Raw genomic sequence first — 22,303 nt, forward strand, 5'->3', positions numbered from 1 at the left:
GGAAGGAGCAGGAAAGCACATCAGGACATACTAATCACAAAGTGGGGAGGGGGGAGAAGTGAGGATACTCTGCTCACAGTACAAACTATGAACACCAAAGGGATGCCCCCACTGACTGACTTCTTCCTGGAACACATACCTGCCTACATTTATAAACCTATTAATCTGTATTAAAGAATTAATGCAACTCCTTAGGTTAAAGTCTTCAAAACCCAATCATTTCACCTCTAAAGTTTTTTACACTCTCTTATTCATGAGACATAGTTATCACATTTAAATAAGCTTTCCATGAATTATATGCATATGTAGAAAGTAGACAAAATGAAGTACATGCTACAAGTCACATGCATGGTCTCTAAATCAATTCCTAATAAGGTACTTATTTCAATCTCAAAACCTATGGACAAAGCCTCTACTGTCTGCGTCACTCCCCACATTCTGGGGTCTGACTTCACATCAGCATCACCCACAAAGCTCTCTTTTACCATTCATGGTTTTCTCTAGCCTGCTGCTCCAAGCCCTTCCAAACCATTCCTGCAAAACCAACTCCAAACCCTTCTGAACCACATGATCAGGTACAGTCACAGCAATGTGCACACTCTTGGAACCAATTTTCTGGGTTAGTCAGATGTCTGTCAACAGTACAAAAATCTCTGAGGTCGATACTTTGAATGGAGGAAGGATTAATTTTGGATCATTGTTTAGAGGTTACAGTCCATGACTGCTTGGTCCTCTTGCTCTTAGGCCTGTGGCGAGGAAGTACATGTTGCTGGAGGAAAACTGCTCACCTCAAGGTAGACAGGAAACAAGAGAATGAGAAGGAGAGGGAGGGGGCAGGAAAGGAAAAAGTCCTAATATCCCATTCCCCATTGATATGATTTCCTCCCACTCATCCCACCTCCTGAAAGGTTCCATTGCCTCTCAACAGCACCATCCACTGGAGACCAAGCTTTTGACTCATGAGCCTATCCCATATGGAAAGACACAATCCCAAGATCAGACTCAGATCCCTTTACTTACTCCTTCCACCACTTCATACAAGGAAAAAAATCTGCTCAGAATTTTTCCCTGTGGCACATCCCAAGGGAAAAGTTGCCAAGGAGTCAGGCCCAGAAAACTACAGGTGGGGTCAAGGGAAAAAGGAGGCATTGTACTGTCTCCTGGAGGACACCCTGATCACACAGGCCACTGATAGATCACCTGCTCAATGGAAATGGAGAAAATGAGAAGGCTAAATTACCCTATCGGGAAAGCATGAAGCAGAGTGTGCTTCCCACTGAAATAGAATCCTGATACTTCAAGAAAGGATGGAGAACATTTCAAAACATGACCCAGTGGAACATGTCTCCCACACAGAAAGTAAAATATGAACGGAACTTTTGGGATCCTGGATGTACTGGCCAGCCCTGAAGCTTCAGGATTCCACAGGGAAGGGGTGCCCGATATCCAGCAGCAAACACCACCCAGGGCATATCAAGTACTGGGGTACAGGTTCTGTAGGATTTCAGTAGCCTCACACTGTGGAGGCTGGTGTCTTCATCCACTAGCTTAGCCTCAGAGGAGCCAACTGCATTCTTGGCTGCCCAGCTGATTCTCAGAGCATTGGCATAGGACAGGTATTCTCCCATCTCACCTCCTGCCCAGGAAACCCCACAATTTTATGCCTGCTGCTCATCACAAACAAGAAACCTAATAAAAATTTCTGTTTTGTCCACCAGGTCCCACACAAGTGCTGAAGAGGAATCCATATGCCTATGGAATGACCATGGCTGAATCTATCTATCCACATGAGGAAAAGCCACAATCAACATTCATGAGGGTTTTGAGCCCTCAAGAATGAACCAACCCAGGTAGGAGCAGTGGGTCAGAATGACCACAGTCAATGCAGTGGATCAGAATGACCACAGTCAATGCATACACACAAGGATTCTTGATGCCCCACCCAAAGTACACACAGAATCACCAACATATGAACTCATTGTTGCCTGAACATGTTTACTTCACACATATGACTCATCATACATACTGAGAACACACACTCACACATGAGGTATGCTAGTAAATGCTTAATAAGATGTCATCCAGTGGGAGGTAAAAAATAGTCTTGACTTTCAGTTTACAAGGTGTATCTAATCAACCAAGACTAATTTTAATTTAACAACCAGATACCACTAAATACAAACACAAAATGGGATGAGCCCCTTCACTACCACAACTAGTTCCAGCCCACACCAGCATACAAAGTATATGTGCAAGCAATTTGGCTGTCCCTGGAATATGAACTTCAACTTCAACCCCAAATTCACAAAGAAAATCATATCGCCATCTCCAGCAATAAATCACCTGAACGTATGTACAACTGTTATCTATACCCTGAACAGATATAATGCCTGTTATTTCTGAACATAAGTGCAACTGCTCTCTGCACCCTGAACAGATGTAACACTTGTTACTATATCGACTTTTACACAAAATACCCTATTCATCCTAAATGTTCACATGTGTCTTTCCTACAAAACAACAAACAAACACAACATGAGCCGGAAACATATCTATACAACAAACACGCTGCCTCCATATACACCATGAATACCCTACAGGCACACATTCTGGGAAACCAACAAGTATACAAACACTTGTCCCATGCACTACCCAAATAGACACACATGAAGTCCCACACTTCTCAAATACATTTCTCCACAACACCTCCATGCACAATGTACACAGCCTAGTTCTAAGCATACAATATACCTCCCACAAATGTCAGAGTACACAACCTGTGAATTCAAGGACACTCTCAGCCACCAAAAACCTCTACTTTTCAAACACATGAGACTGAACACAAATACCAGGAACACTCAGGCAACATCACACCAATCTTCAAGGATTACATTCCACCATATGCACAAACACAACTCTTGAGCATCTTGTATATGCGTAAACTCTAAATATGCACATCCACGATCCCAGGAACATACACCTAAACACTCATGTGCATACACAGAAAACACAAAAACATTCATCTGGCATGCATGAGGCACAGTTCAATACCAGCACACACAAAAAACCAAACATGCACTAATCTTTATACACAGTTTCCACACAAGAACTGGGAAACAGACACATGAATATTCCCAAAACTTCTCATAGAGATTCCCTAAAACTGCATAGTATTCTACATCCCCAGAAAGCAACCTGCCAACCATGCCACTCAAAATGTCCATCTATACCTATAAACATCACAACATTCCTCAAATACACTCTGAATACTCCTATCATCCTCATTCCCAATGAAATAATTTATAGAATGCAACCACTTAGTGATAAATCCACAAACCAATGTGCATGCCCAACACACAGGAACATCTCCAGCATATTATATAAAATACACATAAAACTACTTACAAATCCCATAATATCACTGGTTGCAAGAATACACTTCTTCTCCACCCCACTAAGAAATCACTCTGTCACGCATCTCTAACACTTACAAACACGATTCCCACAATGCCTCACCTCTCCATCCCATACGTACATCCCTACTTCCCAGTTATAGACAAGTAAGTTTCTACTCAGCACACACATGGTCGCAGAAAATACACATCAAAACTGCCATGTCCCTTAAGTATACATACACTCGAGCATTCTTCCTTCTCACTACTGTTGCTCATTCATGTAACAAACACTGACACAAACAAACGAACACCTCTGGGGTGTGCTAGTTAATTCAATCTCCATATACACCTACCTCTCCACAAGCATCACATCCCTACACGATAAACTGGCACACATAAATATACAAATATTCCCAAATAGGTAGTACCTGATACTACCATCATACACAAGAACACAAAATGCCAACACAAGAAAAAATTCCTCAATCAAAAATGAAGAATCCTACTAACTGCCACACCACAATCACATATATTTTTCCTACTCCTACAAAAAAGTACTCTCAGACCTGGCCTCAGTACAAATACATGAAGAGGAATACCAAAAATATAAACAAACCCACATCACCAAACACCATGTCCGGAATGTAAAAATACTCCTATATGTCCCAATTATGTCAATCATTTCGCAAACCCAGAGAAATATACTCAAACATAATCCTTAACCCTTCTCCTATGCACAAACACACATTTATTTCCAAAATTACCATCCTGCACGCGCACACGCCAGTCTTCATTGGAAAAACTAACAAAGAAAAAACCACAGGTGAAATATTACAAAATCCAGATGACAAACACCTAACCTCAACTCTCTGAGTTTATCTTCCCCCCCTCCAAATACACACGACCCTACAATGTCTCACAAAATCAGTCACGACTCTCCCTTAGTCTCAAATTACAACCACTTACCACCACCTGCATTTCTGAATACACAGCAGATTCTCATCAGTCACTTGAAAACTAAACAAACCCCAAACTCTGAAGGCATGTCAACACATGAGGGGCACCAACACCCCACAAAAGGAACAGGGACAGCTCCTCATGTCCTCTGAAGTCCTACCATCCCTACAAGGACAAGCACAGCATCTCATTTTCTATTACAAATAACCTCCCATTGATCATCATGCCCTTCAAAATGAAAGGAAAACTTCCCGCACCCGGAAACACTGACAAGGGCCTCCCAGTAACCCGCCAACACAGGAGAGCATGCGATCCATTTCCCGTGTGCGATCCATGAACGCCACACAATTTAATAACCAAATCTCAATCTCTTTATTGCAGAACGACTGTAGGGTAGATGGTTCTCATCCGGTCATCCAGTCCATTTTCCACACTCTTCCGCCACAGCCAACCTAGGACTGCACGTCCATCGGGAGGCGACCACAGCAGAAGGGCCAGAGTGGCTGGGTCGTCCCTTTTGCAAAGTCGCCAGCGCCACCGGTCAGGAGTGTCCTTCTGCCTAAGGACGCGGAGGCCTCTGACAACTCCAGCACGCACACGTGTCCCCGGGACGAGGTGAGGCCGTCCCAACTCCAGGGACCTCGACACCAGCCACCTCCCTGCAGAGCAGACGCCGCTGCTCGCTCACCATGGAGGCTCCGTTCACGGCTGAGGCCAAGGGCTGCCATGGAGGCCGACCCAGAGGCTCCAAGCTCACACCAACTTGCCGCTGGCTTCCTGCACAGGAGGCGCGGGTCCACGCAGGGCCTGTTCTGGGCGCCACCTGCGTCCAGGTGAGAACGGCCGAGGGGCAGCGGAGCAGATGCTGACACAGGAAGGGGAGGCCTGCCGAATGCGTCGGTGACCGGCACACGATGGACCGGGGAGGTAGAGGCACGCGGGTCCAGTACCTCTGGGTTGGCAACTGACTCTGGACGCCGCCATGGGAGCCAAGCCGGCCGTTGGGGAACCGCCAACCGCGCTCCCGCTATGCGTTGCATGCTGCAGCCGCAAAGGAAACTGGACCGTTGGACGCAGCCACCGCCTGCAGCGCCACAGCGCCTCCCAACAAGCGCGGGCGCATGCGCGAGGACCTGGGGCGGGGAAGAGCCCAACGCCTGCACCACGGGATGGAAGTGCGTCAGGGTTTGAAAGGTGTAGCCTGCAAGGGGGCTCCTCCTCGGGAGCCTCGGGCTGCTCCTTCCTCCAGCGAGTGCACCTGAATGACCGCCCCGATGTTCACTATTACACACCTGCTGTGCCTGCATTGGAGACCGCCCTGGATGCAGAGTTGCAAGCTCTCTACCCTGAAGCTCAGGCTCCTCATTTTGGATGCAGTTTCCATCCCCTTTGCACTATGTCCGTTTCATTCATCTCAGTCCTCCAAACATCAGTGTGTCCTTTCGTCCTACTCCATCTGTGGGTTCCATTAAACAACAGATCTGGCAAAGATTTTAGGTCTCAGTAACACTCTTAAAACCCCCATTCCTTGATTTTGCCTTCCCCATTTACTGTACTCAGCATATTATTACATAAGTAGAGCCCTCCCGACACAGACTAAAATTCATCCTTTCCTTTTCTCCTACGTGCCATACTTTTAGCTGGAACTTTCTCAAATGCGTGCCATGGATTCACTTGACCTTGTAATACTTTGAAGAAAAAAGAACACCCCCTTCATGCTCTTTCTGGAAATTTGGGTTTAATTAGTATCACTTCTTTCCAAAGGATATTGTGGAAGACACGTCACATGTGACACTACCAAGGGCCTCCTGCTGCGCAGAAGTAGAGGCTGCATGGAAGGCAGACAGGCCTTTAGCAATTCCTCCAATGTTCCTGATTAGGATTACATCAATGTTCAGACTATCCTTCTTTCCCCTCAACAATCAATCTTAGTTCAGGGCTTCACAACAGCAATGGTCAGATGGTAGGACACAAGGACATTTCACTGCTTCTTCCATGGCCAGTTTTCACAAATTGAATTTGACTGGTTGGAGTATATGTGCATCTGCAGTCTAGCATTTTGAAGGAGTGCATGGGGTAAGGGGTGAAGCGCAGTGGCAAAGCACTGACCAAAGGTATGCAGGAGCCCGTAAGTCAATCTCCATCTAGCAAAAAAAGCTTGCTTTGAAATCTGGTCCCCATTATTCACGATAGTAAATGATTATTTCTTTAAAAACTGATTGTGGAAGGAGGAGAAGACAGTTTCTCCACATTGCATATTTTATATCACTGGTTCAAAAACCCCCACCAGCCATAATATTAATGACATGAATGTGGGAAACAGATGACAAGTGAAGGAAGAATGAAAGAAACTTGTTTTCACTGCTTGAGTATCATGGTTTGCCCCACTATTCCTCTGAAGACACTGATAATAAGGTGTTGGCTATTTCATGAACACTGAAGTGTGTGTTCTGCAGATGTGATGGGATGAAAAAACACTATATCCATAAAATGCAAGCCACACCCTAGAGTTTGGAGTACTGGCGGTTTCCACCCATGACTGTGTGTCTGATGAGAGCCCCAGTTCACTGGGCCTGCCCAGCAGGGGAAGAAAAGATGCTTATTGAGGCACTGAAATAGAGGAGCACCTCTCAAACCACTCTCCTATGGATTTTAGAAACTATCTCAAAATGACCCAGAGGCACACACCACGTGTCACCACAGGATGCCTTCAAGGGAACATGAAGTTCTTCCCTACTTGCCAGAGCTCTTCATGGAATGTCTGCCCACCCAGGCCTGATGCCTTCCACCCCTCCCCCCTACAGAATGTCTAGAACCAGCATTCCACTGGGGTTTACATTCAAACTTTGCCCAGCATTTCTGTTGGACCCTGAGCATCTGCTACAGTCAGACCACTCTCTAGGTCCAGTATAGACGATTCCCACTTGGAGACTGCGAGACTCTGTGTCCAGTGTCTTGACCTATAGAAAGAGGTGAGTCAGGAGGGACAGTGGTATGTTTTCTGAACACCAGTCACCCTGTAAATCCTTGGGAATTTGAATGGACTACTTCCTCTCTCGTCAACTGATGAAGCAGAAGTAGACGAAGGAGAGAGCCTTAGACAAGGCACTTGACATGGCTCAGAAAGCCCAGGACGACTGATAGTGCTCATGGGGAGGAGAGCTCCTAAGACGTCCATCAACACCACTCAGGGGAAGGACATTGGGTCAGCTGAAACAAGAGAGGCCAAGGGACTGATTCCTTGCAGAATCGACACAGGTCACTGTGTGAATTTTTAGGCAGTCAGAGACAGTGTCACAGTGGTGGTCAGTTAGGGCTGCCTGGAGGGGAGAGGCTGAGCCTGTGTCCATTCTTCAGACACCTGGAAGCTGCCTGTGATATCATTCTGAGGGGATTGACACGAGGCTCTCAGATCATAAATGGGAAGTGGAGAGAAATGTTCTCAGCCAGTAAACTGCCTAGTGTGGTTCCTGCTGACCACATCTGCAGTGTGATACACTCTGGGTGAGGCTGCAGGGCACGCCAACTGCCACAGGCCAGGGTCCCTCACCCACTTCCTGCCCAGGAAACTTCTTCAGTTCAGAGAGCAGGTGTCCTTGATTCCTGAAGGGCAGGGAACCAGGGAAACTCAACCAACAGAGATTCGGACCTAGGAGGTCTTCTGACTTGTTCTCACTTTCATGGAAAGAGGTCTTTCAGAGTGTCCTGGTGTGGAGCTCTCTCTGCTACAGCCGCAGCCCTTTTTATTTCTATGTTGGCATGAAGACATTGCTCATCTTCCTTCTTTAGTACTCCATGAAAGGTGAACACACGGAGAGTGCGTTTCCTTTGGTTCAATGAGTTTCGAGGGCAACTGGGTTCTTTTCAAGACAAAAAGAACAGCACACAGGACGGGGCCCCACTCCTGTTCTCATATGAAGTTAGGCAGGTGTCCTGATTAATGTATGCAAGTGGTAAAGTGTTCTTGATCTTGAATACCGTGACTGCATGACATTCTGGGGAACAAGAATGTGCTCCAGACAACCCTGCCACACCTAGCAGCAGGTGCAGGCCTGGTTCTCTGTAATACTTTCCTATGTTTCAAACAAACAAAGGACCTGAGAATGGCTCCAATTCGTAGGCCCAATAACAAGGTGAGCAGTGGCCTTAAAAGTCTCTGAAAGTCGCATCACTCACCCTTCCATCACCTTTAGTAAATCTCAGCAGCCATTGCTGGTGATGCCAGGAGAGGATCTCAGGGAACACAATGTCTATCGCACAGACCTCTTCCTTAGGAACAGAGCTCCCTATGTCACGGCAGGAACCGGTGAACGCTGGGGAGGGGGTGGCCAGAATGTGTCCTCCCAATGGGCACTGCTGTGGGAAGTGCTGGGAGAAGTACCCACATGCTGGGAAGAATTTGCTCCTGGGTGAACTTCAGGGCTCCTCAGCCTCTAGCCAGGGAGAGAGTTTATTCAGGTGACATTTGTTTGTGAGAGACTAGGAAAGAAGTGGAGGGGTATGCAAGCAGAGTCAGCAAAAGGAAGGCTAAGGAGGTGATGGGTCAATAATCTTCGAAATCGCCACCTGCAACATGACCCTGGAATGCCTGGAACTGCCCTGGATTAGGTCCCTTTCCAGTTGGCGAGCATGCGGAGGGGCATGGTGCCACTGAGCACAGTCAAACTGAACCATTTCTAGGGAATGCCCCAGGAGGGCAACAGATTGTCTGCAAAGGATGTGCCAGGGGCCTCTCAGAGGCAGGGAAATCTGAGGGTCCACAGTGTTCATGGAATCCTGGCAAACTGGGAACAAGTTTTCTCTGGGTGTAACTACGACTAAGGAAACACAATGCAATCCACTCAGGGATGTTTGCAAACTGCAAATATCTTTGCACAGAGGGTCCTGAGCTGTTATGATTTTTTCATCACATTTTCACTGACTAAAGAGCTGGGGGCCTCGATCCTGCTGACATTTCCCCCTCCTCCTCTCTCCCTTTTCGTTCCCTCCACAGCATCTGAATCAGAGACCAGGCATGAACTTCAATCCAGGTGCCTTCATGAATCCATTCAGAGGCCTGCCCTTTCTTCCCGCTGCCCCTGTGCCAACACACCAGCCATTCTGGGAGCTGCCCATGGCACCACGGGTGGCTGCACCCATCTCCCAGGGTAACCCTCTGGTGCTGTCTGCTTACCCTGGACAACCATATGTGGCTGGGCTGTTCGGCTTTGGACAACGTGGGCCAGAACCGAGGCCAATAGAGCCGCCTCGTATTCAGAACATTGCCCACACTCAGGGACCCCCCAACTGGAGGGCTCCAGGGGCCTTCTGCCAGGGTATGGAGAATCCTGCTCCATTCCTCCCGGCGACTGCCCTGAGGACCACCGTGCCTGCCTCAGCCAGTGGGGGCATCCGGAACTACAGGGGCCCCTGTTACCTGGGCCGTCGGCCTCCAGCACCACGACCATTTGCCCAGGTGGCCCCAATCATGTTCCCAATGAATGCCCAACAATGGCCAGGTAGAGTGTATGGGGAGGGCGCACTGCCCACCTTCCAGGCTGCAGTGCCACCAGATGACTCCAACGAACCTCAGAGCACATACGAAAACTTCCGGCGCTGGCAGCGCTTCAAGACCCTGGTCCGCAGGCACCTTCCTCAGACTCCCGATGTGGAAGCACTCTCCTGCTTCCTCGTGTGAGTGTTCTCCCCAGGGTTGCAGAACTCTTCATGGAGTTCTGAGGGGAAAAAAGTGGGGATGGAAAAGAAAAGTGAGGATGGAAAAGAAAACTGAGATGCAGGGTACCTGGAAGGAAGGTCCTGAGGGTGGGGGAACAGGCTGAGAGACCTACATTGCCAGCAATCTCACATCAATCTCACATCAGCAGACTTAACATGCCATGACTCAGTTGCCCCTCACGACCCTATGAGTGCAGGTAATCTTTGTTTCCAAAGATCGTCACTGTCACATGGAGGACTCAAGGCCAGAGCAGGTTCCTTGCATAACGTTAGCCAGGATTCGGAGATGGCTGACTGACTCCATATGATCGTCCCTCCCCCAGGAATTTCACCTTCCAGCAGAGACCTGATTGTTCCCAGCACAGAGGACATCACTACCAGAAGTGGGGTTAGGAGTGCTGGCCCCAAGATGGAACTCTACGGATACCCACACACATTGTCCCAAACTCCTGCTCAGGACCCTATGATCATGCAGCACTCATGGGGAAGCTCACGCTCTTTGGATCCAGGATGGGGATGTTCATCTAGCCCACTTTGTAAGCTTGCTCCCTGGCCATTCTGGGCACTGTCTCAGTCAGCTGGGGCTGCCATCCAGGGTAGCATAGAGCAGGGGGATGAAAGGACAGGCATGTATTTCTCAGAGTCTGCAGCCAGGAGGCCCAGATAAAGGATGCCTGACCCCAAGTGCCATGAGGGCTCTCTCTTCTGCTCCCTTGAAAAGGCTGCTGACTCACCAGTGTCCTCACATGACACTGAGGTCACTTCAGAGTGTCTTCCTTCTCCTAGAAGACCACTAATGCCCTCATGAAGCCCCACCCTCAGCATCTCATCTAACTCCCCAAAACTCTAAAGCCAATCTCCCCATGCCCATCACATTGGGGGTTAGGATTTCAACAAGTGAACTTTGGAAGGTAAAAAGCGTTCACCACATAATACCCCATGCCACTGAGGAATCCAAGGAAAACCATACAGGCCACTGAGGACTTGATGTTAATGTCTGGTATGAAGTATAGTGTCCCAGGGCCCCAGTGACAGTACTTTTGAGTTGAGCAGGATGGGGCAGCTGTAACAAAGGTAGGAGGCGTGTTGGGCCAGGAAAACTGAGAATGGAGGGTGACCTTGTGGATTCTGACTGATCCTGATGAATTCCAGCCCAGTGCTTCGGTCCCTGTCCCGACGGGAGCCCACCATAACCGTGGAGGAGGGCCTGCGGAAGGGTTTGCAGGAATGGCAGCGCACGAGCAACTTTGATCGAACGATCTTCTATGAGACCGCGGAAAAGTGAGCCAGGCTTTGGGGCCCAGAACCTAGGGGTGGGGGATCGTGGATTACACAGCAGGGTCTTGTAGGGCCTGTCACCTTCCTGCTCGCTCAGAGGCAACTAGCTCTCCAAGCAGCAACTCCTAGCGGGAGCTCCAGGCATTCTCTCTGCAACTGTACAGAAACTCCAGTCTCAAGGTTCCCGATTCCAACTCTGCCTTCGGGGTCAGGATGGGGAGGGGTAACTTGCCCAGCCACATCAACTCCTTCTGCTTTGTTGGCTCTGCAGAGGGGAAAGTTGCACTAGCCTCACACAGGCCACTGCCTGGGAACTGGCACCTTGTTGCAGACTGGGGAGACGAGATGTCATGAAAGTGGACACTACTACTTCAACCTGATGTTCCAGAAGAGGGTGGCAGTGGGGAGCGCATGCTCAGGGGAATCCAGTACCTCAGAAGCCCTGGGGACACATCCCCAGTCTTTATTCGCTTTCCTCTAAGTAATCCCTGCCATTCTAACAAGCGAAAAGAAAAAGAAACAGCCCTCATTGGAAGCAACCCAAGGTTCTGCTTAGCTTCCACTTTCACGTGACCTCTCCTGTGCCTTTGTCTCCAACGTGATCCTTCCAGGGCTCATGGTCCCAAGCTCAGTATCCCTGGATTGGTCCAGGAACCCTGGTGTTCCCTGATAGAAGTCAATTCCCTGACCAGCTCTAGCATTTATCTGATCTGTGTTGTTCCTGGTAGGGACAGGAGAGAGCGGGAACAAGGGTCACCTATGGGCCCTGCCTGAGTCCCCCATATCTAATTCCCTTCAGGGGTAGTTGAGGTAGTGTTTCCCAGCACTGTGGTTCTCCCTTTGAAGTAGCTATCTCCGGGGACTGACCCGGCCCACTCCAGCACACAGCCCCCTGTCCCTGACACCAGTTCCTGCCTGGTAGGAGGTAGCACCTGACTGGTATGCCTGACCTGCTTCTCAGTTCAGCCTGTGCCTCCCTCACCCAAACCCTACCAAGGTTCATGGAATTTGAGGCTGCAGAAGAGTTGGAGGATCCAAGGATGCAGCTGTCCGGGGTCTTCCAGTCCCGACCACCTCCTGTACCTCAGAGGCTGGATCATCCAAAGCCCCCGGTCCCTAAGGTTGTCCAACAGTCAGGTAGGGTTGCCTTATACCCACAGAAACCCATGAGAGTATCCAAAGGGTACCAAGGACGAGGCAGGTTGTTATCCTAAATAGAACGTTTCCTTCACTACGGGGGATGTGTTCTTGCATGCAAAACAGCCCCACAGAACCTGATGTCCATCACCCTTTGTTCTGAACTGCATATTGACTGGGCCGAGTACATAGTTCCTTTCTCTCCTTGAACGCCCAAAGAACCAACACACCGTTTTCCCGAACTTGGGTACTGGGTGGGCAGAGTGCGTGGAGTTATCAGTGGTTCCAAATGTCCTCCCAAGTGGCTGTGCTAGATATTCTACCTGGTACACCGTCACCTCCCTTGGGTCCTCGGGTGAGGTTGTCCTGGTGCATGGCAGGTCAGGTTAGGTCTCTGAATCCTGCCTTGTACCAAATGTTTGGGATGAACATGGACCCCCCCCCCATCCAAGCAATATTCTGGTCCTCCCTGTCCTAGCGTGCACCTCCAGAAAGACCAGCCTTAAGGCACGGCCTGCTCGCTCAGTAGCAGCCAAATCTAAGGTGCCACAGACCAAGGTGTCTGAGACCAAGGCACGTGAAACCAAGGCACGCACTATCAAGGCACCCAAGACCAAGGCACCCGAGGAGATCCCACCTGAAGCCGTCCAAGAGTACCTGAACATCATGGATGAGCTGGTGGGGCCTACCAACTTTACCACCTGGGAGCCCTCCAGCTTGTTCACAGGAGAGCTTGCTGCAAACTTGGGAGAGGAAGAACTGGAGCAACAGCCAATAGACGATGATTTATACCCAGACCCAAGTCTTCTAAGCTACGTTGATGAAGACTTCGTCAAGAAGGTGAGCTGAGCTCATGGTGTCTACAAGGTTTCAGGACCCATAAGGTCGAGCTTCATACCTTAGGTTTTCAGCATTTTGTGTATGTGTCTGTGTGTGCGCAGGCCCGCGTGCAGGTATTGAGAATATGTGCAGCTGGCGGTTGGGATTTAACAACCCCATGGTGTGGACCAGGATAGGGTCATCATTGCTATCTGTTTCTCCTAGAAGTCTTCCTGACTTAGGGTCATTTCCTCCCAAGGTCACTCACGCTCTTTTCCTTCTCCCAGGTGGAGACCATGATTCACCCCCGATTCCTGGAAGAATTACTTTCCTCCAAACCAGATATAGATATCTTGGCCCTAACAAAAGAGCTGGAGCAGGAGGAAGGACTCACCTCTGGCCAGGTAGACAGGGGAACGAGGGTGTCCCAGCAGACCAGGGTCTGGAGGTACACTGGTTATACGACTGGCGGGGACACCAGAAACACAGGGGCTTGTTCGGAATCAAAAGACAGACACAGAGAACGGAGCACCAGGTAGAACGACGGAGGTCAAGATACCAGGTTTACCAGGGCTTGGGGACACACACCAAGTGGATAAGGCAGAGAGAGATACCTGATAGACTGGGAGACAAAGGGACACAAGTAGGTAGGAAAAAGAGTGGCCACAAGTGGACAGGGGTGCAAGGGACAGCAGGTGGATGAGGTATGTGCAGGACTCTGTTCACATGGCTCACAGAAACCTTGTCTATCCTCATCCTGCCTGTGATACAAGATTCCGGAGTGTGACTGCTCTGGAACATAGGATATAAGAGGGACAAAAGGAAAGAGACAGGAGAGTCAGGGACGGAATCGGGAGAGCAAGCTGAAAGGAAGCCCAAGAGGGTGGCCAGCAGAGCCTGTCTGTCTCTCTGAGACCATGATGGGTGACACCTCCAGCTCTCACCTTACACTAAAATATAAATGTCCCTGTCCTCTGTGGTCCTTGTCATACATAAAGAGTTAGCCAGTGCCCATACCCTCAGCTCATGAGGAAGCACCTCTGCAGGTGCCGCTAGATCATGGTATGTTCCAACAGGACTCAAGAGCTTCCGAGGCAGCTGCCAGCCAAAATGCAGAGAAACGTGACCATCACGTGGATCCAGAGGTCGGCGTGGAGAACGGGAACCCAGAGGTGGCTTTCCAGGACTTGAAGAAGTGCAGGGCCACAGAGCCCGAGTTGTTAGGTCCAAAGGACACTGCTATTCTCCACAGTGGTCATGGGTCCTCTGCACTGGCAGCGGTCAGGTCCAACCTTCCTCCCCAAAACCGAAGATCCTCCTCTGTAAACCTGGGGAACAAAGATGCAGTGGGTCCTAGAAGAGCCGCTACTTCTGGGGGGCCACGTGGGACAGCCAATGGCTGCAGTGTGGACGATGACCTCCAAAGCCTGGATTTCCTCCTAGTGTCCCAGCACCATCTGCTGCCCTGGGGACTGTCACAGAGCCAGGGCCCTCACATGGAAACCCTCTGCTCAGGAGAGCAAGCAGTCCAGGCCCCACTTCCCCAGAGAGGAGGCCTCAGTCACCAACCACCTCCAGCTGCCACGTCCAAGAAGCGAGCTCTCACGGGATGCTCATACACTGTGGAGAAGATGTCCTGCTCTGGGCCTCCCCTCCAGGTCACCGGAGGACAACATCTGGATCTGGAGCTGCTTCGAACATGCCAGCCTCAGAAGAGGAAGTTCAACGCATCAGGCAACCAACAGAAGAAGAAGAGGACCTGAGGACAGTACTGTTGCTGGGTGGCCTCCGGGGTGGCTGTCCCTCAGACGAGATCTCGCCCTGGTTTCATACTGCACCCCAAGAGCCAAAGGTTCCTCCTCTCACAGGACAGTTCCTGCTGGACCTCAGGAAATTGAAGGGAATGGGAGGGTATAGGGAAGGTACAAACGGGGCAGGGAGGGGGCAAAGGGAGGGTACTGAGAGGTGAGTTGTGGAATGTTCAAGCCTGGGTGGGAAAATGTACCTCGCTGTCCTGTGTCAATGGGAATAAAGGTGGCTTTGTAGGGAAAATCTCCTCAGGCTGCCGCCTTCTGCCATGGAGTCTGTGCGGCTTCATGCAGTGAGAACTAAAAGGAACAGGTAATTGGAGATGCCAGGTCCCAGGGTGCATGGGTGTCCATTCACTGGGTCTTGCCTCCAGATTTAGACTGCTCTTCCACTGATCCTGGAATACAACAGGACAAACTCCCAGGACCCCACTCACCACCCCATTGAAAAGACCTCTCAGTTTAAGGGATCGTCTCTTCATCCTTTAATCATCTGTGTCCCTTCAAATATCTCTCTTACAAATCATCCGAGGGCCTGATATGAAGAGAAATCACAAAGGGGCAAAGTGCATCTCCCTTGGTACTTGCAGCTCTGAGCTTTGAGGACTGAATGGTGGCTCTCAGATCTTAGTGTTACTAGCCCTGAGATTGAATGTTAGCGACCCTCAGCTCCTCATGGTAGCAGCTCTCCTGTTGCCTTCCTGGGACCAGAAGCCAGCAACTTCCAACTGTTCCCTGGAACTCATCTGACAGCCAGACCTAGCAGCTCCTGTAGTTTTCCAAAGCTCTGGGTCCCTCTCTGTGCTCATCGTTCTCAGAGTGACCTGCTCAGTTTGCTAGATTTCAGTGCAATCACCTTGACCTGCTGCTCTACTTGAGATGAAAATCATGAATATACAGACTATAACCATTGATAAGGCACACACTGCACTAGAAAGGGAACTGGGACAGGGACTGGTTGCAAGATACAGGGAAGGAACATTATTTGAATTAAGAGGATGGGCTCCAGCATGCACAGCGTCTTTCAGATACCTGCAGTATGTCTGCTTAGGCATGGTTAGGGGAGGGGCTCCTTGCACTCCAGACTGGGGACCACTGAAGGGCCCCAAAGGGGTGGAGCCATCTGGAGCCACTGCAGAGTGCAGTCATCTGTGGAGGACCTGCCATGGAAGTAAAGACTCCAAGTGACCATGTGACGTTTGTAGCCACCATGGCCATCACAGTCAGGGGCACCATTTTTTATTAACTACCTGTTGAAAATGGGGACCCCCGGTCTTATTTGTACAGAGAGCTGATTTTGAGCCTTCAGCCTCCTGTGCCATTAATCAGGTTTCTAGAAATAAGCCTGGAACTTTTCTGTTCTTTTTTTTTTTTTCCCCGTAGAATGCTTCTGGGTCCTCTTGTGAATGATGCCGGACAGTGAGGGTGGACCCATCTCCAGCATGGCCACAGTCTTCCTGTGTAGGTGGCCTGATGAGAGGAGAAGGCCTGCCTTCACACCTCTCCCACTCCCACTAGAGTCCTCAACATGCACACACTGGGGACCCAAAACCCTGGAGGCCCCGACCGCATCCCAAGACAGACCCCTCACTGACACAGTGCTCTGACCCTCTCCTACATAGTGTTGGCCCCACCCTGACCCATACTGAGCATGGCTGGTCCAAATGCAATCAAGTTCTCCTGCAAATCAATGAGAGAAAGAAAAAGAGGCTACACATCACATGGTTTGCCAATCATCAAAAATAGGGAAGTTTGAAAAGGAGAATGGTTCAATTGCAAGGCGACCAAATATTAGTGCTATTTATAGGATAAAGAACTGGGGTGACTTGATGCATGCACGAAAGTGATTGGAGGTGAAGTAGTTTTGGTCTGTCACGTGTAATCAAACTTCATGGTTCTTCATAGGACACATGCTCCATGGCCATCCCATGAGTTTTTGTAAAGTACTTGTTCAGAACTTCTGGCCCTCCTGTCTCATTTCGATGGAGAGATACTTTTGAGCCTTCAGCCTGTGTGCCATTAATCAGGTTTCTAGAAGTAAGCTTTGAGACACTATTTTTTAGACAGCTTCTTTCTCCTCCCCTGAATGATCCTGGACAGTGAGGATGGACCAATCCCCAGCATCCCCAAGGTCTTCCTGAGTAGGTGGCCTGATGAGAAGGCCTAGCTTCCAGGGGAAGGAGTCACAGCACACTAGGGAATTGTCAAATGATACCACCAGCAAGACCCACTCCCCCTATTAATGAAATGCTATCTTTCTGACAGTGACCCCAGGGTCAGGATCCTTGTAGGATGCCCTTTGTTAGCTACACCCTTATTGAAACTCACTTGAAGAGGTCCTCCTGGTCTCTGTGCACTGGGAAGGATTGATCAGTTTCCTATTTCCTGGGATCGTGGCCAGGTTGTGCCATGCTAGCCAAGCATAGGAGGCATTCTTTCCTCACATCTTACTATTTTTGCTTCAGGTCAGTACGAAAACACTTTAGAAAGACATTCACATAACACACACCACCCATCAAAAATTAGAATTCTAAGGTTTTCATAGACTTTGCCACCATATTTTCTCTTAGAAAAATCCTGCTCATGGATACACTGAGGGGCCAGAATCTGTCCCCACTGGTGTTTGTGGTTAGAAGTGCTGGGAGAAGTACCCACACTCTGGGCAGGATGTGCTCCTGGGTGACCTTCAGGGTTCCTCATGCTCTAACAGGGAGAAGTTTCATTCAGGCGCCTTGGTTTAGTTGCGCAGGGCTAGGAAAGAAACAGAGGTTTTATAAGGAGCATCAACAAAAGGAAGGCTGAGGAGGTGATGGGGCCATGAATTATGAACTTGTCACTTTCACGTAGAACTCTGGAGTGCCTGGAACTTCCCTGGAGAAGGGTTTTTTTTTTTTTTTTTTTTTCCCCCCTGTTGGTGAGAACGCTGAGAGGAAGGGTGCCACTCAGCAGAGTCGATGTCCAGTGAGACGCCTAGGATGCTGACCACCGACTGTCAGCAAAGGATGCCAAGGGGCCTTTTGTTCAAGAAAAGCTGAGGTGTCACTGTTGACACACAGTGTCCAGGGAATCGTGAGAGTACTGGAAACAAGACTCCTCTGGGCATAACTTTTGATTGGAGGAATGAAGCCTAAAATTCACACAGAGAATGACTGCCTTTCCTCCTCAGATACCTGGTGACTAAGGAACTGGGGAACCTCACTCCTATCGCCATTTCCCCTCTCCCATTCTCCCCTTGATGTTGCCTCCACACCATCTCAAATGCTAAGACCAGGCATGAACCTCAGGCCTGGGGTTCTCAGGTCTCCCTTCAGAGGCCTGCCCTTTCTTCTCTCTGCTCCTGTGCCAACACACATGTCACTCTGGGTGCTGCCTTGTCACCACCTGTGACTGCGCCGATCTCCCAATGTAACCCGCCGGTGCAGGCTGCTTACCCTGGAACATTTATGTCAGCAGGAGCTGGCTTCCCTGCCCTGTGTGTGGCTGGTCTATTCAACTTTGATCAACATGGGTCACGACCGAGACTAGGAGAGCCTCATCACATTCACAATGTTGCCCACATTCAGAGAACCTTCCAACGAAAGTACCCGGGGACCTTCGGAGCGGGTGTGGAGCATCCTGCCCCATTACTCACTGTAGTTTCTGCCCTAAGGTCTGCTGTGCCTGCCCTGGCCGGGGGGGGGGGGGGGCATCTACAACTATGGGGACCCCTGACCGGGGCCTTCACCTTCCATCGCCACCACCCAATTGGCCCCCATTGCCTTCCTGATGACTGTGCACCAGTGGGCAGGTGCAGTGCATGGGGAGTGCTCACTGCCCACCTGCCAGGCTGCATTGCCCCCAGATGACTCCAGTGGACCTCAGAGCATCTACAAAAATTTGTGGAGCTGACAGCACTTCAAGACCCTGGTCCGCAGGCACCTTCCTCGGAATCCAGATGTGGAAGCACTTTCCTGCTTCCTCCTGTGAGTGTTCTCCCCAGGGACCCAAAACTCCTTGAGCTCTGAAAAGAGAAAAAGTGCGGGATGGGAAAGGAGGCTGGGATATCGGGGAACTGGAAGGAAGGTCCTGAGGTATGGGGGACAATCTAAGAGACCTACATCCCCAGCAACATTCATCTCACACCAGGGGGCGAAATACGCCATATCTCAGTTGCCCTTCAGTGCCCTGTAAGTGTAGCAATCTTTGTTTTCAGGGATCATTACTGTCACACAGGGGACCCAAGGGAAGACCAGGCTCCTGGAGCACCAGGAGCTAGTATTTGGATTTGGTTCTCTGACTCCATACGATTGTCCCTCACTTAGTATTTTCACCTTCTTGCATAGACCTGATTGTTCATGGCAGACAACATCACAACTAGTATTGGGGACAGGGGTGGAGGCACCAGTACAGATCTCTGCAGGTACCCAACCATATTGTTTGGAGAACTTGTTTAGCATATTTAGGTGATGCAGAACTCATAAGTGGGTACTCATTCCATTCGGATCTTCAGTGAAGAGGCACGTCCTTGCCCCAGGCTGTAGCCCTGATCCCAGGGCACACTGTGCTCTGTTTCACTCAACTCAGGCTGCCTTATGCAAGGCTACACACTGGGTGGCTGAAACTATGGGCATTCATTTCTCATAGTTCTGAAGTTGGAAAGTCCCAGAAAAAGGGTACCAGATTTGATGTCCAGTGAGTGCTCTCCTGACTTGAGACAATGGCTGCCTTGCCTGGGACCCCCTATGGCTGAGAGAGCTTCAGCATGCCTTCCTTCTCCTGGAGGGGCACTACTGCTATCATGGGAACTCCACCCTCATGACCTCATTAAAATCCTAAGAACCACTGAAGCCACAATCTCCAAATACCATCACCTTGGAGGTTAGGGCATTCACAAATGAATTCTGGAGGACAAAAACATTCATGTCAAAATACACAACATCAAGAACTCAAGGGAAAGTCACACTGAAGTAGAATATTTGGTGTTGTCTCTAGTGTATGACAGCATGTCCTGGATGCACGGAGCCCACATTGGGTGGTGGATATGCCCAGAGGAGGCAAAGGCAAGGTGTGTGTTGGGCCAGGTCAGCTGGCAATGGAGCACGGGTTGTGGATTGTGACTGGTCCTGAGGAATCCCAGCCCAGTGCTTTAGCCCCTATGTAAACTGAAGCCTACCATGACTCTGGAGGAGGCACTGTGGAGGGGTCTGCAGGAATGTCAACACACAAACAACTCTGACCAGATGATCTTCTATGGAGAGGGTGGAAAAGTACATCGGAGATCTGGGTCTGGGCCTCAATGATGAAGAACATGGGTTACACAGTTGGATCTAGTGGGACTTGTCATTCATATCCAGCAAGGAGGGGCATCTGTTATCACAGGAAAAACCACTGAACACCTTGCTCTGCAAGAATTTGATCCCTCTTCCGGGAGGGCTGGGCATTCTCTAAGAGTTCCAGAAGCTGTGGCCTCAATGTTCTTAATTCCACCACTGCCTTGAGGTTCAGGTGCAGCGGAGTAAGCAGCTAAGCTCAGGGGGTCTCCTTCTACCATGAGGGCTGTGCAAGTGTACAAGTTTCACTACATTGGTGCTGGCCACCTGCCTGGGAAATGAACCATTTTACAAGCATATGGATCACCCCTGCTTATGAAAATTGCCACAACTACACCCTGAAGTTCCAGAAGACATGTGGAATTTGAAGAACAGGGTCAGGGAAAGTCAATGTCGCAAATGCTCTGAGCACGCATCTCTGGCCTTTTTGTCTTTGCTCCATGTAATCCTTGTCATTCAAACAAATAAACAAACGCAAAACAGCCCTCTTTGGAAGTAACCCAATTCTCTCAGCATAGCTTTGACTTTCTCATGACCTCTCCTGGGCCTGTCCTCTCAGTCCTTATTCCATGGTATACAGTCCCAACCACACTACACCAAGAGAAGCACAGGATCCATGATGTTCTCTTGCATAAGTTCTATCTTTGACCAGGTGCTCATGCTTGGTTTCCTTTGTGGTTCAGGAGAGGGACATGAGAAACCTAGAATAAGGAGGGGATACATAAAGGAATGTGCCTCGTTCACTTACATAAAGGAATGGACCAATATTCAGCATGGCCTTGCTGCATAGCTGGCTTAATAGAAGTACAAGGCCTAGCTTCCAGGGAAAGAAGTCACAGCACCCTTTGAAACTTCAAATAACAACACAATCAAGAAACACTCCTCCTATTGTCATGACTCGCCAGCTGCCAACTCAGATAGCCAGCCTCATCCTGGTCTGTGGATTTCTTTCTTTGAATTCATGACAAAGAACCCAGGAAGAAGAAATTGATAGTGAGCTTCTGGGGTCTGCTTCAACATAGGAGGATTCGTTTCACATTTGAGAGGAGCAACACATCTTAGATACAGAGATCTGCACCATACACAGTCCTCACCTGCTAGCAGAAGCAGAAAAACTCCAGTCTCCACTGCTAGTACAAGTAGAGAATCAAGATTCAGCTTTCGGTTCCCAACCTGGGGCTTCTTTAGAAGGGAGAGTGAAACGGACCAACAAAACTATCTGCCCCCCTTCTTTTTCTGGAGTTATACCCATTTTAGAAATCTATCTCGCATCAAACTTAAGAAGCACGTGACACCCAGGCAAAATCAGATAGTGCAGCCACCAGTCTAAAGTCACAGGTGACAGACTTCTGGAGGAGGCCTGCTCAATCCCTTTCATCACCAATGCAGGCATATTGGTCAAGATGAGCTTCAGCTTCTCTCCGTGGAATAGAACCAGGTCAAAAGATCAGTTAGGGGTCGGCTTCTTTCTTCCACTTTCAGACTGACTTCACCCAATAATGCAAGAATCCCTCACCTGATGTATCTTGGATCCTAACACAAAGTCTTGGTCTGATTCAAGTCTGATCCAAGGTTTTTGGGAAAGAGGCAACCCAATAATCCCCAGAGAATGAGCCAGGAGATCTATTTCTCCTGTTCTCTTCTCTTCCTTCCCGCCCCAACCCACGAACTACATATGCCATATAGATTCAGGTTTCTGTTACCCTTGGAGCCCCAATGGTTCCAATAGAACCCATGGATGAGGTTTTTCAGAATTTTCAGGCCCTTCAGTGCCCCTTAGGTCCCAAAACCCATGCTGTCCCTGTTGAGTGCCCACCCGAAAAGAAGGTCCCCCTCTCTAGGTTTCCAAACCCTGTCAATTCAAAGAAAAATAAACAAATGCATC

General features: G+C 49.4%; 1 long non-coding RNA gene across 1 annotated transcript in view; it reads right to left on the reverse strand.

Moving 5' to 3' along the window:
* Positions 1-11,033: 11,033 nt before the first annotated feature.
* Positions 11,034-22,303, reverse strand: part of LOC306643083 — a 143,581-nt gene continuing 132,311 nt past the window's right edge. The window contains exons 4-7 of the long non-coding RNA XR_013758818.1: positions 15,307-15,507; positions 14,874-14,989; positions 14,319-14,629; positions 11,034-11,374 (exon numbers count right to left, since the gene is read on the reverse strand). This is a non-coding gene — a long non-coding RNA (uncharacterized lncRNA). The remainder of the gene's footprint in view (positions 11,375-14,318; positions 14,630-14,873; positions 14,990-15,306; positions 15,508-22,303) is intronic.

Source organism: Sciurus vulgaris (assembly GCF_902686455.1).
Source record: "Sciurus vulgaris genome assembly, chromosome: 13".
In the NCBI taxonomy this organism is placed as follows: Eukaryota; Metazoa; Chordata; class Mammalia; order Rodentia; family Sciuridae; genus Sciurus; species Sciurus vulgaris.